At 38.8% G+C, this 15313-nt stretch overlaps 1 protein-coding gene across 3 annotated transcripts in view; it reads right to left on the bottom strand.

Annotated features, from left to right (window-relative positions):
- BACH2 (BTB domain and CNC homolog 2) overlaps nucleotides 1–15313 on the bottom strand; it is a 393013-nt gene that overhangs the window by 117804 nt on the left and 259896 nt on the right. The gene's annotated exons all lie outside the window — the stretch shown is intronic.

The raw sequence follows: 15313 nt of genomic DNA, 5'->3' as shown, positions 1-15313 counted from the left end.
GTATGTGTCTTGTTGGGAAAGGGAGTTATTCCTTCTAGAGTATGCCAGGGTCTGGATTCAAGATTTCATTACAGCTGATTGCCCAAAAGATAATACAGGATGACATAGTTAAAAAAAAACTAAGCAAAGTTTCATTCCAGTACTAGAAGGGATTTGTAGATCACTTGTTTGAATTTTCTCCTTTTACAACAGTGGAAATCTAGGCTCAAAGTAATCTACTCAAGATCATAGAACTATGCAGCAACAGACACAGGAGAACCTAAGTATTTCTGACTCCTAGGTTTCTACTATTAATATACTGTATTGGAAAAAATTAAGGAGAAAGGGGTCATGGGGAAGAATATGGAGAGAATGTTTTGTTCCAAAATTAGGCCCTTTTCTTGATATTTAATTTCCACAGGGGTGATAAGTATAAAATTAGGGATGGGTAGAAGAGGAGTCTAAAAGTGTAAAGAATTTTACATTGAACACCTATATACCCATATCTAGATGCTGCAATAAGCATTTTATTATGCTTATTACATTATAATAAGCATCGATATCCATTCCTCTATTCATCTGTCAATCCATATGAGTGCACATCAAAGTATAAATTGCCAACATTGGCGCACTTTCCCCTAAATACTTTAACAGACATATCACTTGCTAGAGTTCAAAATTTGTTTATAGTTTTTCTCTTCTGAGGTATAATTTACATTCAATGAAATGTACAAATCATTTCATACTGAGTTTTGATAAATGTAAATAACTGTAATCTGAACCTTATCAAGCTACAGAATATAATCATCACCACAGAAAGATTCCCCATCCCCGTTAATCCCCCCACACCTGCCTAAGGCAACCACTATTCTAATGTTTTTCTAGCATAGACAAATTTTATCTGTCCTCAAATGGTTGAATTTTGAATGATTAAAAGCCTCCTTCAACAGTTAAGCAGCTTAATGTTGTTTTGTTTTCCTCCCTTTGGCTAACCAACACTTTTTGAACACACACTAGAAACCAGTGACAACCAAATAATCATTTCATTAATCTAGGAAAATAACTTCAATGGTGGTGAGAATTGCAGGATTAATTATATCTCAAGGGTGATCTGGATGTACAACCAAAAGGGAAGCCACACACCACACTCTGGGTTTGTTACTCATTTGGAAACTGGTTGACTCTTCGATAGAAAAATAAAACGCGTACCCATAGAAAAATGAGGCCTCTATAGGATCCTTGGAGTAAATATGAAAAATGAGGAGGCCTTTAAAAAATGCCCCACTCCAGATCGGCATTATTGCTCAGGGATGAAGATGGATGTTCACTGTGTGGCAAGCTGTAATCTGTTAGGGTTCAGCCCTTAGTTCTACAGAACGTACAACCAAGGAGGAGGTTACCAAAGGACCCCTCAAAGCTCCTTGTTTATTTTCTTTTCACCTGTCAGTGGGTAGTGGGCGGACTAGGCCTTTTTTTTTTTTTTTCCTCCAGCAGCTGAATGATTCCCAAGGACAGACACCCTTAGCAGACAAAGAACTGGGTTACTTGTTTACCAAAGAGCTCAACAGTGGTACACTTCACAAATCAGTCACTGAAATGGTATTATAACGGACTTGTAAAGAAACTCCAACATTCTTTAACAATTCTCCATTAACCCTTGTTATAAATTGATTGTATTCAACAACAAAAACTTGATACCCTAACCTCCAATACCTCAGAATGGGACTTTATTTGGAAATAGGATCACTGCAGATATAAATGTTTAAGGTGAAGTCACACTGGGGTGGGGTTTCCCCAGTGGTTCAGTGGTAACAGTCCACCTGTAATGTAGGAGATGCAGAGACACGATTTTGATCCCTGGATCAGGAAGGTTCCCTGGAGGAGGAAATGGCACCCCACTCCAGTAATCTTGCCTGGAAAATCCCATGGACAGAGGAGCCTGGTGGGCTACAGTCCCTGGGGTCACAAGAGTCAGACATGACTGAACGACTAAACACCACCACCACCACCACACTGGGGTATGGTGGTGTTTTTATAAAAGGAATTCTGGAAAGGCAGACGAGAACAGCATGTGGGATGGAGGCAGAGATTACAGTCATGCATCTTCCAGCCAAGGAATGTCAAGGATTGCTGGGCACCAATGAGAAGCTAGGAGGAGGCAAAGACAGATATTCCTCTACAAGTTTCAGAGGGAACCTCACTCTTTTACTCAAAAATATCTTTTGAGCTTCACCCCATACCAACATATGAACATTTCCTCATCCTTGCTTTTTGGTTACAACCAAAATTCAACTATGAGAATACAGTATAATGTATATAACCAATTCTCTATTCATAGCCATTTGACTTGTTACTATAAACAAGGTTGCAATGTGTAACCTTGTAATTTTGCACATCCATATATTTTTCCCTAAGCCTGATGGGAAGATAAGCATTAACATGATATAACCTTTTGCAGTTGTGATATTGCCAAATTGTTCTCCATTTAGACTGTACCCATTTAAATTCCTACCAGCAATGTGCAAGAGTACCTTTTTATCCAGTCTTGCTAATAGATAGTGTTATCAAACTGTAGGGAAAAAATCTGTCTCTTTGGTAGGTAAATAACATCTCATTGTAGCTTTAAAATTTTAAAATATATTCACTTTAAAGCTTAAAAATATTTTAAAGTTTAAAAATATATTCATTTTAGTATACTTAATACATTTATGAGCAGCTAATCATATGTCCTCAGAAGTAAATTCTCTGTTAAACTTATTTTTTTCAGTTTCATTGATGGTCTTTTTTCTTAGTGTCTTGTAGAGGCCCTTTATATAGTAGAGAAATCTGCCTTTTCTCTTACAATGACTTGCAAAATATTTTTCCTAGTTTGTCACTTGCTTTTGTATGCAGTGGTGCTTGCCCTTCAAAAATTTTTCATTGTAATATAATTGGATTAATTTTATGGCTTTCTTTTTAAGGCTTTTAGCATGTATATGATAAATTAAAAAGCTTTTCCCAATTGTGGATATAAACAATTACCCCCTAAACTCTCATAGTATTTTTAGGGTTTTTAAATTAAATCTGATTTTATTTTGGCTGTGCTGGGTGTTCACTGCTGTGCAGGGCTTTTTCTAGCTGTGGTGAGGGGGCTACTCTCTGGTTGCAGTGTGCAGGCTTCTCACTGCGGTGGCTTCTCTTGTTTTGGAGCATGGGCTCTAGGGCACCTGGGCTTCAGTAGTTGTGATTCCCAGGCTCGAGAGCACAGGCTCAATAGTTGTGGCTCACAGGCTTAGTTGCTCTGTAGCAAGTGGGATCTTCCTGGACCAGGGATCGAACCTGTGTCTCCTGCATTGGCTACCCACTCCAGTATTTTTCTTGGGCTTCCCTTGTGGCTCAGCTGGCAAAGAATCCTCCTGCAATGTGGGAGATCTGGGTTCAATCCCTGGGTTGGGAAGATCCCCTGGAGAAAGGAAAGGCTACCCACTCCAGTATTCTGGCCTAGAGAATTCCTGGACTATACCTATAAGGTTGCAAAGAATGGACACGACTGAGGGACTTTCACGTTCATAAAATACTAGCTATCAACAAACTTCATTTTTTAAAACTTATTATTTTGTATTGGGGTATAGTCCATTAGGGCTTGCCAGGTGGTGCAGTGGTAAAGAATCCGCCTGCAATGCAGGAGATTTAAGAGACTTGGGTTTGATCCCTGGCTGTGGAAGATCCCCTGGATGAGGAAATGGCAACTCACACCAGTATTCTTGCCTGGAAACTTCCATGGACAGAGGAGCCTGGCAGGCTATAGTCCATGGGGCTGCAAAGAGTAGGACACCACTGAGAGAGCAGAAGGGAGCAAAGCACTAGCCGACTAACAATGTTACAATAGTTTCAGGTGATGGTGAAGAGACTCAGCCACAGGTGTACATGTATCCATTCTCCTCCAAACTCCCCTCCCATTCAGGCTGCCAGGTAACTGAGCAGAGTTCCATGTGCTATCCAGTAGGTCTTTGCTGGTTATCCATTTTAAACATAGCAGTGTCTACCTGTCCATCCCATACTCCCCAACTATCCCTTCCCCCGATCCTCCGCCACTCCACCCCTGGCAGCCATAAGCTTGTTCTCGAAATCTGTGAGTCTGTTTCTGTTTTCAACAAACTTCATTTTTTCCAGACAGCTATTATTGTCATTGCAGCACCATTTATTGAATGCTCCAGTTTAACTGCACTGATCTGAGACACCTTTTTTAATGTAACCTAAATTTTCAAATGTATTTGAGATTATTCCTGGACTCCATACTCCACCATGGACCTATCTAATTAACATCCTAACTCAAATGTATAAATATATTTGTAATATATTTTGATATCTAAAAAGCATTTTTTTCTCATTTTTTAAAAATTCTAGACTATTTCTAATTAAAAACATTTTTTCCCACATGAACTTCAGCATCAGCCTGTGTGGTTACAAACAACTCTGTTGTTATTTTTATTAGGATTGTGTTAAATCTCTGATGTTGAGATTTTCCTTATAAGAACATGAATTTTCTTTTCACTTATTTACATCTTTTTTTCCTCTGCATCTCAGGGGAATGAAAAAATTTCATTTATTTATAAGAATAAAGATTTATATCTTACAGATTCTTTGTGAAACTCAATACCTGTGTTTATATGCATAATGTATTTCTGTGTATATTTACATTTATTTTTGGATTTTTCTTTTTTTGCTGTTGTAAGATCTTTTTTATCATTATGTCATCTAGCTAGCTGTTGATCTTGTACATGAAGAATGTTCATTTTTCACATAATAAATACTCAGCCACCTTTACTGAGTTCTGTTATTGTTTACAATTTTTCAGCTGATTCATAGAAACAAGCACCCAATCCAAGTACACAATCGTATCACCTGCAAATTACAAACACAGTTTTACTTCTCCCTTCTGACTTTTTATGCTTTTAATTTCTTTCTCTAGTACTGCATGAGTTTGAGCAAGCTCCGGGAGTTGGTGATGGACTGGAAAGCCTGGTGTGCTGCAGTTCATGGGGTGACAGAGTCGGACACGACTAAGTGACTGGACTGAACTGAGTATTGCATGGGCTATGGTACATTTAAAATAATGTATAATGTTAAGCAGCTTTGTGTTCATTCTTTCTGACATAACATGGATTCTAGAACTTCCCTCTCAAGCATGATGCTCAATTTTAGGTGTAATACCTATACTTGATCATGTTAAGGCGATACCATCATTTCCTATTTTATAAAGTGCCTTTTAAATGAAAAATGGATTTTGAATTACATCAATATCTTTGCAGCATCTATGAAGATGATCCAATGAGCTTTCATAAAGATCTATTCATATGATTAATTGGAGACTGGGACTGAAATAAATTATTGCCTGCTGAAAGCTCATGGTACAAACTCCTCTCATACAACTCTCCCATCAGTTGAATCAGTTGGTCATATTCAAGATCTTGGTCCTATCACAGCTCCATGCTGTTGTATGTTAAGTTTCCATACATCACCTGCCCTTCTCACTCTTCTCTGCCAAACACCTGCTCATCCTTCAAGAATAATCTCAGATGTCAGTTCCGCTGGTTACTTCCCGACTCCTGCGGGCACAGCTGAGGGATTCTTGCACCAGCTTCCCCAGCTCCCTAGTCATATCACTATCACAGAATTACTTCTGTGTCTGTCTGCCACCCAGGGTAAGTCCCTCAAGGGCAGAAACCATGCTTTGTTTCTTTTTCCTTTCCCGCAGCATAATGTCTGAAGCAGAGTTGGCTACTCAATACGTGTTTTCACTCACTCAGTCAATACTGAATGTACACCCGCCGTGTACAGCACATGACGTCATGTGTTGTCCTAAGTGCCTGAGGACACAGTCGTGAACCCAGCAAAGCTGTGCTATCAAGGAACTTACATTCTACTAGGGTAGATGGCAACATATCAATATAAACACATGAATAAATTCCTGATCAAATGCACTACAGAGAAAAAAAATAAGGCAGGGCGAGAGAACTGAAGGCTGAGAACGGAGGTCCTGCTTTAGACAGTGTGGTCACAGAGGGTCTCATTGAAGCAGATTCCAAATGAAGTGACAGGGTAAACGATCCAGGTATCTGAGAGAAGAGCCTGCCCGGCAGAGTTAACAGCTACCCAGAGCCTGGAAGGTGTGCCCAGAAGGTTGCCGAGGTAGTCACAGCAGTGAAAGGCATGCTTTTGGGGTAGGAGTCTGGATTTTATTCTAAGTGCTATGAGAAGCCAAAGCAGGCAAGTGACAGAATCTGATTTCTATTTTTTTCCTTTTTGACCACACCATTAGGCATGCAGGACCTTAGTTCTCAACCAGGGGTCGAACCCATGCCCCCAACAGTGGAAGCTCAGAGTCCCAACTCCTGCACCACCAGGGAAGTCTTGATTTCTATTTTTAAAAGATGAGTTTGGCTTCTCTGTGAAAAGTGGGTTGTTGTGGGGTCAGACTGGAAGCATGTCAGGGGACTCTTGCAGCAGCCAAGGTGAGCAAGAATGATGGATTAGACTAGGGAGGGAACGGGAGAAGCAGTGACAAGTGTTTGGACCTGGCATATATTTGGAAGGTAGATGGGACTTGCTAGTGGATTGATGTGGGATGTGAGAGGAGTTAAGGATGCTTTCAAGGATTTCGGCTTATGTGACCAAAGGAATGGAGGTGTCATGCACTGAAATGGGAAACCTCAAGGGAGGATCAGGTGTCGGGGCAGGAGTTGAGGGGAGAACAATGGTTGGTTTTGGAAATGCTAAGCATGGGGATAGCACTGTTTGACAGCCCTATGGAGATATTATATAAGCAGCTGAACACATAGCTTGAGATTCAGGGCAAAGCTGATTCTAGAGATATAAATTTGAGAGGTATTAGGGTGGAGATAGTATTTAAAAGCTATAGTACTGGATGAGATCATCCAGGGAGTAAACTCGTGTGGGCTGAATGAATGAATAAGCAAGTTTGTGTGCAGGAACATGTTAACAGGGTCATATAACCTGACCCTACAGAAACTGGACAAAGAAATAATACACAGAGAGATGAGAGTACACAGGTGAAATTTTCTCCCTGTCTAGGTGACCAATTCAGATTTTTTCATTGCACTGTCAAGGAAATACAGCCTGTAGCCCAAGTTATTTGGGAACAAAGTGGATCACAGAGCTCTCTGGAATAAGTTTCCATTGCTCAGCAGGTGGATAATATGTGTCAACCCTCTTCAAGCTGCTTGGGAACTCAGCACCCTGTCATAGCATGAAGTACAGGCTGGAATCAATAGGAGTGAAGTTCTAGAAAGAAAAGATATTAACAGGTATACACACTGTATTTCCAATTAGAAAGGGGAGAAAAGATAACAAATCCAACATCTATAGACATCTTTCCTGGAGAAGGAAATGGCAACCCACTCCAGGATTCTTGCCTGGAGAATCCCATGGACAGAGCAGTCTGGTAGGCTACAGTCCATGGGGTCGCAAGGAGTCGGACACGACTGAGAGACTTCACTTCACTTCATAGACATCTTTCATGTGCAACATGTCTCTAGTGAAAAAATAGGCAGAGACAATCTTTCGCAATGAAGATAAAATAATCTTTGCCATAAACCCAGGACAAATTTTGCAGAATTTGAGATAGTAAAGCTGTATTTCTCAGAAATCAAAAGCAGGTCAGTGGGTCCACCAAATTCTTTTGGTTACTTCAAATATATTACCCTAAACCAATAGCTTCTCAGCTCATAGGAATATAATCACATTTAAAAATATGAAAACAGATGGCATTACAAGAGATATTCACAGTGAACATTTCTAAAGAGCAAAGTAGAAAAAGCACCAGACTTTTCTGGTTGGCCCTTTGAGTGATATTAACAGAGAAGGTACAGTGGAGGAGGCTGCTGGAGAGTAGAATCAACAGGTTTTTTTGAATACTTTCTCCACTGACCTAGAGAGATACCCCTGTGAAAAAGATCAACTTTGTACATATTCAGAAACAGACTGATTACAAATATTAGAATCTTACCAATTAGGACTACAGGTGAGTTTAGGCATGATTAATAATGGCAGTCAAGGGAATTCGGGTATCAGGTGACTATGCCTTTTAATATTAACATGAAAATATGACCCTGATAATTAGCATCTCCAAGCAAAGACGGTCTGTGCTGTCACCTATATACTGACTGCCTGGGGGCAGCCCTACATCAAAGACACTAATTTTTCTTTTTTTTTACATTTTAGAAATTGAAGTATAGTTGATTTACATTGTGTTAGTTTCAGGTGCACAGCATAGTGATCCCTGGCACCCCACTCCAGTGTTCTTGCCTGAAAAATCCCATGGACAGAGGAGCCTGGCAGGCTACAGTCCATGGGGTCACAAAGAGTCAGACACGGCTGAGTGACTAAGCACACACACAGAGATTAAGTTATATGTGTGTGTGTGTGTGTGTGTGTGTGTGTGTGTGTGTGTGGTTTCCCCAGCGGCTCAGCAGGTAAAGAAGTCGCCTGCAATGAAGGAAACATGGGAGACCCAGGTTCAATCCCTGGGTTAGGAAGATCCCCTGGAGAAGGGCATGGCAACCCACTCCAGTATTGTTGCCTGGAGAATCTCCAGGAACAGAGGAGCCTGGTGGGCTACAGTCCATGGGTTCACAGAGTTGGACACGATTGAGCTTGTTGTTCATCTGTTTTACATGTAGTGTGTATCTGTTAATCCCATACTCCTAGTCTATCCCTCCTCCCCTCTCTTTCCCCTGTGGAAACCATAGGTTTGTTTTCTATGTCTGTGAGTCTGTTTTGTAAGTAGTTTCAACTGTATTGTTTTTTTTTTTAGATTCCACATATAAGTGATACCATGCACTATTTGTCTTTCTCTGTTTGACTTACTTCATTTAGTATAATATTCTCTAGGTCCTTCCAGCAGCCCTACATTTTTATGGCGTGGTGCCTCTACTTCAGAAGCTAGAGACTCTTCAAACTCTGGCACAATCTTAACAGATACTGAAGACCAAAAAAAAAAAAAAGTTAATACAAACTCTATAATGAATCAAATAAAGTCCCAAGATAAGCAGATACTATGAAGAGCAGAAATGTATATGAAACACATTAGAGTAGTGACTCTCCATGGCAGGCATGCCCTGGGAGTGGGAGACACATGTCTGAAAGAGGCTTCCTGAGCTATGTTCATCTTCTGTCACAAACTACAGACACTGAGTTGCTGGTGGGGATGTACACAAGAAGAGTGAGTCATCCCTCAAGGGAATTTGGGTTAAAAAAACTCAAGAAAACAACGTATCAGAAGATCCCTTTGAACACTTTGCAAATATTTCACCTGTTGTGTTTCAGGGATGATTAGCTGAGACTGGTTTTTACACCATAATTATAAGAATGAAGGGAAGGGTGACCTCAAGATCAATCAAGTCATTAGCAGAGGCCAAGCCTAGGCCTTGACAAACTGGTCTTGTTGTTTGTACGAATCATTATCCTTTGGGTGCTTTGAGGAAGTTACCGGGGCTGGGGTAGTGGGAAGGGCCTGCGGTGTAGTCAGACAGGTGCCTCTCCCATGGCTGGTGAGAATCTAGAGTCAGCCTGAACCGTATTGGCACATTCATGGTCCACCCAAGGAAAGACCGAGGCTAGCAAAGGCTCTTCTGGACAGGTCCACTCTTCCCTCCCTCTGTCTCCTGTATTCTTCTGTGGTCAGAACCCCTTACTTGGCATTCCATTTTCACAAATCACTTCTTCATTCCCTTCTATTCTTCTCATCCTCCAGTTTCCTTGGTAAAGCTGAGCACCTTTGTGTGCTCAGAACTTAAACTGGTTTTCAGAAAATTGGGACTGACTTACAATCTCTTCTGACGGTCCTAGGAGTTTAGTCATATTCTGAGGGTGAATTAATTTAATAAATAATTATGGATTTTCAGATAAGTGGAAGAAAAAGGCCCTGCCAGTCCCTACTACAGCCACACCACTAGCCCCTGCAGGCGAAGTGGCCCTGAATTCTCACAAGCAGCCTTTAAAATAAAAAGAACTCAGGTAGAACATTGGTGCTCTACTTTATTTTTTTAAAGTTATAACTCTCAGTGCTAGCAAACACAGTCTTAGGGAATTGACTGTCAAAGGTTCCATATTGGTGTCTAAAGAGCTGGTCTAGGAGCTCCCTTGAAAGACTCTTGGTGAGTCTCTCCTTGGTATTAAAGATCACACATAAAACCTGTAGCGAGCATAGCATCTGTCTAGACAACAGAAGACGGCGCATATTCCATGTTCACTGCTGACTTCTCCGTGACCCCTAAAAATTGAGTCCTAGTTTCTCTGTGGCATAATCTATGAAGTAAAGATAAAATAGCTGAGATCAGGTTAGGCTTAAGTCTTCCTGCTGCCATGTATGTCATCACATGTTACTGTACCCTTGTTCCAGACAGAAAGCAGGGCAAAGGAGAGATCTTTGGTATGCATGTAACATGGGAACTCCACACTCATCTGCTACAGTTTCTATGAAAGCTCATGAACCTGGGGGCCAAGAACAGAAGAAGCACAACGGTTTCTTGGGAATTAAAATTTGAGGTAAACATTTCTAAAATGTACAAGGAAGTTAATTTTGAAAATTTGCTGCTCATTTGTTATAACTTCAGAGTTTCAATTTTAATTATTAAAAAAATTCCCTCTAACAAACACACTTTCTGAATGACTACTGCTTCATCACTGGCAGGCAGTTCTTAAAACCCTGGCCCTCTGAGTGATTCTTATGAGTATGTCTTAATGTGTATCCATTGAGCTGCTGTTTTTCACCTGAGAGGAAGTTGATGGATACAACTTCAATTTTTGACTCCAAGTCTTATCACATCTTTTGATTTAAAATAGTTCTTGTTGATCTTCCAATGCTTCTATAAAAAGTGGTAAATAAAACAGCTTTCAGGGTTCTTGTGAGGACTGAATTAATACATGTAAAATGCAGAACTCATAGATTCCTTCTGCTATTATCCACAGAACCAAGAGTAAAAGCAAAATAGCTATTTACAGCTATGAGGCCATCTGAGTGAGAAATGGTGAGAATGCCCCCAACTCCCTGTGCCCCATCTCAATGGGACTCAGTCATTCCTCAGACATCTACTGAGTGCACAGGTGTCAAATACCATTTTAGGTTTTGGAGACACAGTTATTATATTGAACATGACAGACAAGGTTGCTACATTCTCAGGCCTTATATTCCAGTCGGGGGAGACAGATACTAAACACAGAAACAAATAAACAGTTCAATAGTTCAATAGTGATAAATAAACTTACCACTATTAAGTAGTGATAAGTGCTCTGATAAAAGCAAAATACAGTGCTATGTTAGGGAGTCACTAAGGCAATGGCACCCCACTCCAGGACTCTTGCCTGGAAAATCCCATGGATGGAGGAGCCTGATAGGCTGCAGTCCACGGGGTTGCTGAGGGTTGGACATGACTGAGCGACTTCACATTCACTTTTCACTTTCATGCATTGGAGAAGGAAATGGCAACCCACTCCAGTGTTCTTGCCTGGAGAATCCCAGGGACGGGGCATCCTGGTGGGCTGCCATCTATGGGGTCGCACAGAGTCAGACACAACTGAAGTGACTCAGCAGCAGCAGGGGCTAAATAGACGAGGGTTCTCTGAGGTCATGACATTTAAACTGAGGTCTGAATGATATGAAGGAGCCAGCCACATGAAGGTCTATGGCAGCTGATCCCACATGGTCTGTGGACCCCCTGGGGATCCTGAGCCCCTTTAAGAAAATCAATGAAGTCACTACTATTCTCATTATAATACTAAGATGCCATTTGTTTTTTTTCACAGGTTGACATCTGCATTGATGGTGCAAATCTAACGGCGGGTAAAACTGCTGGTGCCATAGCATGACACAGGCACTGGACTCCGCTGTGGTAGTTCTTCACCACCAGAGACGCACGGGAAAACAATGCTAGTTTCACTGAAGAATGCACTTGATCAAGTAGTAAGAATTATTATTTGTATTAAATTTACATCAAATTTCAACATCTGAGCAATATCATGTTAACATTCTGTATAAAAAGAACTTCTGTTGTGCACTGAGGTGTGACTGCTATGTCAAGGAAAAATATTTGTGGGACTGTATGAGTTGCAAGTTGAACGATAACTTTGATGGAACAACATTTTTACTTGACAGAGTGCCTTATGAACTACAGTTATTCAGATTTAGATATCTAGCAGGTATTTTCTTGAGAATGAAAAAGGTAAGCTGTTACTTCAAGGAAAACAACTGGCAGAATTTGCTGCCAAGGAGAAAATTCAAGCTTCTATAAATCAGAAGTTTTGAAAATGTGTATCTGCTACTGTGAGCTTGCTAGCTTCTCAAACTTTAATACTTTTCTTTTGATATGGTGGTAATTTTAACATGTGAATTTTGGGGACATTGTAAAATGAAATGTGTCACCATTCTGAAGATCTGTATGACTCAGTAAACCACTATTTTCCAAAGAGCCAATCATGGACTTAAGAAATCATGCTTTGGTAATAGATCCATTCAGTATGCAAAGCAGACCAACACATTTTAACACAACAGAATATGAAAAGTTCATTGATATGGTTTTAGATTCAGCATGGCAACCAACCTTTAGGAAGTTACCATTTGTCAACTTTTGATGTCGTATCAAAAAAGAGTATCCACAACTGTTTGAAAAGACTCTTAAAATATACTTTATCCTTTTCCAACTATACATCTGTGTGAGGTGGAATTTTCTTAATCTAATTTAACCAAACCATCATATAACAGCAGACTGAACACTGAAACAGATATTAGAATCCAACTATCTTATATGAGTGTCTTCTAATATACCAGACATTTAAGAGATTTGAAAAAGTATAAAACAATGCCATTCTTCTCACTATTCTTTTTGTCTTAAAAGATTTAGTTTTTTTCATAAACACATGCTATTTACATTAACATGTAGTGGGCTTATTATTGTTATTTTAAACTTATCTAATAAATACTTTAAGCAATGTTAATAAGGTAAATATAGATGGAAAAACTCAAATAAACAAAAGCTCTTTGGGATTCTCAGTAATTTTTAAGAGTATAAAGGTGACTATAGAGCACAGGGAACTTCACTCAATATCCATAATGACCTATATGGGAAAAGAATCTAAAGAAGAGTTGTATACGTATACAAACAACTAATTTACCTTGCTGTACCGCAGAAAATAACACAATACTATAAATAAGCTATATTTCAATAAAAAATTTTTTTTGAAAAGAGTATAAAGGGGTCTTAAGACCAAAAACCTGATAACCACTGGTCTTGGAAATCTTGCACAAATTTGGTTAGATTTATTCTTGGGTACTTAGATATTTTGTTGTTATTGTAAACCACAACTTTTAAAAGTTATTTTTCTGTATTCTTAGTATATTAAAATGCAACCAATGTTTGTATATTGATCTTATATCCAGCCACTTTGCCAAACTTTGCCATTATTTTTTGCATATCAGTTTTCCCATTACATTAGTCCAGTGGTTAGTAAATTATGAGGCAGAGGCCAAAACTGTGCCACCAGTTTCTGTAAATAAAATTTAATTGAAATAGAACCACACATCCTCATTTACATATTTATAATTGTTTTCACACTACAATGCAGAGTTGAGTGACAGAGATTGTACTGCCAAGAGTAAAAAATATTTACTATCTGCCCTTTTACAAAACTCTATGCTGTGAACTCCATTCAAAGAAGCAGTTCTGGCTCTCTTGATTCCTTAAATGGTATTTTTATTTTCAATTTAATTTCTGTTCCCATCTTTATTCATCCTCCCTTGTTTTCTTCATCTTTTTTCTACCTTCTCAAAATTCACTTTTTACTTTTCACTTTTTTTTCTTTTCTGGTTAAAGCACTTGAGGCTATAAATTTTCCTCTAAGTTCAAGTATCACTGCATCCCACAAGTTTTGATATGTAATATTTTCATTATCATTCAATTCTAAGTATTTTAAAATTTCCATTATGATATCTTTGATCAATGAGTTATTTAGAAATGCTTTAAAATTTCCAAATATAGGGGGGATTTTGTGGGGGGTTATCTTTTAGTTACTAACTTCTAACTTGATTGTATTATGATCAGAGAATGTGATCATTATTATAGTGATTCTTGGAAATTTGATGAGACTTGTTTTGTGGCTTAGTATGAGGTTAATTTTTATAACTCTTCTTTGTGAAGAATAAATGTATTGTAAATGTTTGGTGCAAAGTCCTTATGTCCATGAGTCAAACTGTTTAATTGTGCTGTCTAAATTTTCCATCTTTACTCATTATTTATCATCTGCTTCACTGAGCAGTAACTTAGAGAAACATAAAAAATTTCTTTACAATTTTATTAACTTTTGTTTTTTATACTTTGAGGCTATTTTAGAAATGTTATACATTTTGCAATAAATTAAAACTTTTATCAATATGTAGTACTCTCTTTACCTTAATAATGTTGTCCTTTTTTTCTTTCACTTTTTAAAAATTGATGTATAGCTGATTCACAATACTGTGCTGATTTCTGGTATACAGCAAAGCAATTCAGTTATACATATATATATACATAGTCTTTTTTATTAAAGATTACTACAAGATATTGAATAAAGTTCCATATGCAGATATTGTTGTCTTAAAGTCTATTTTGACTGGTATCAATAAAGCTACTCTAGCTTTCTTTTGAGTATCATTTGCTGAAATATATTTTTCCATCTTTTTAGTTTGTCCTTCCATATCAGGGGTATGTTTTGCAACACTGTAGAGCTGAACTATTATTTTATAAAATCTTAATTTGACTCTGTCTTTTAGCCAGAAAATTTACATATATTGTGACAGCTGATATGCTTTTGATTTCTATTTGCCCTACTTTTTCTGTGTTTCATTCAGTTTTTATCCTTGCTTAAAAACTGCCTTTGAAACTATATACCACTTCTATTCTTTTATTTTTATTTAATTGTTTAGGCTATGCCTTGAGCTTCCCTGGTGGTTCAGACGGTAAAGAATCTGCCTGCAATGCGGGAGAGCCAGGTTTGACTCCTGGGTTGGGACGATTCCCTGGAGAAGGGAATGGCAACCTACTCCAGTATTCTTGCTTGGAGAATCCTATGGACAGAGGAACCTGGTGGGCTACAGTCCATGTGGTTGCAGAGTCGGACATGACTGAATGACTAACACATTCAGGCTATGATTTGTGGCATGCGGGATCTTATTTTTAGTCTTTTAATAGTTACCCTTGAAATTGAAAATTAATATTGTAATCTCCTTCAGAACAATATAATGCTTGTATATTGCTGTGATAGCTCCTTCTTGTAAATGTGAAGTTTTACCCAGCATTTTAGT

The sequence above is a fragment of the Bos indicus genome, chromosome 9 (genome assembly GCF_029378745.1).
Source record: "Bos indicus isolate NIAB-ARS_2022 breed Sahiwal x Tharparkar chromosome 9, NIAB-ARS_B.indTharparkar_mat_pri_1.0, whole genome shotgun sequence".
In the NCBI taxonomy this organism is placed as follows: domain Eukaryota; kingdom Metazoa; phylum Chordata; class Mammalia; order Artiodactyla; family Bovidae; genus Bos; species Bos indicus.
This window is presented reverse-complemented; position numbering and strand designations above follow the sequence as displayed.